This window comes from Otolemur garnettii, unplaced genomic scaffold (genome assembly GCF_000181295.1).
Source record: "Otolemur garnettii isolate 467f Iridium unplaced genomic scaffold, OtoGar3 scaffold00175, whole genome shotgun sequence".
NCBI lineage: Eukaryota > Metazoa > Chordata > Mammalia > Primates > Galagidae > Otolemur > Otolemur garnettii.
This window is the reverse complement of record NW_003852570.1, coordinates 685,906-686,472: the sequence shown is the minus strand read 5'-3', so window position 1 is coordinate 686,472 and position 567 is coordinate 685,906.

Sequence of the window (567 nt, the reverse complement as noted above, 5' to 3'; positions counted from 1 at the left end):
AAATATTTGTTCAACCCTTGTGCCAGACTAGAGAATGCCCAGACTCACAGCAGTGTCTCTCTGGAGAAGGAGTCCCAGCTTCCAGGAACTTGCTCCCGTGGGGTGAGAGAACAGGACCTCAGTTCACCACTGAGTACTAGAGATCCCACAACAAGCTAGCAAGCAACTCTCTTCGGGGAAGGGATGGACACGTGTCCTATTTGGGGTGGGTTATGTACCCTTGGAGGTGGGTTGTTTCCTTGGAGTTGAGTTTGGCTCAGCAGAGAAGACCTGCAATTATCAATCTTCACCCAGCTCAGCTCCCATTTTTTAGCTTTCTTGGGTTCTTTCTGGCCATTATCTCTCCCTGTGGATGGGAGCTTCTGTTAAATCTGGGTTTAGTTGTCTATCATCCCCCACTCCCCTTTGCTCTTGTTGAATATTGGAGTTAGGGATAATAGCCAATCTGAGGATTTAGCAGAACACAAGACACATTGAAATAAAATGAACAAAAAAACAAACAAATGTAAAACAAACAGACACACAAATAATCAAAAACAAAAGCAAAAAAAAAAAAAAAAAAAAAGA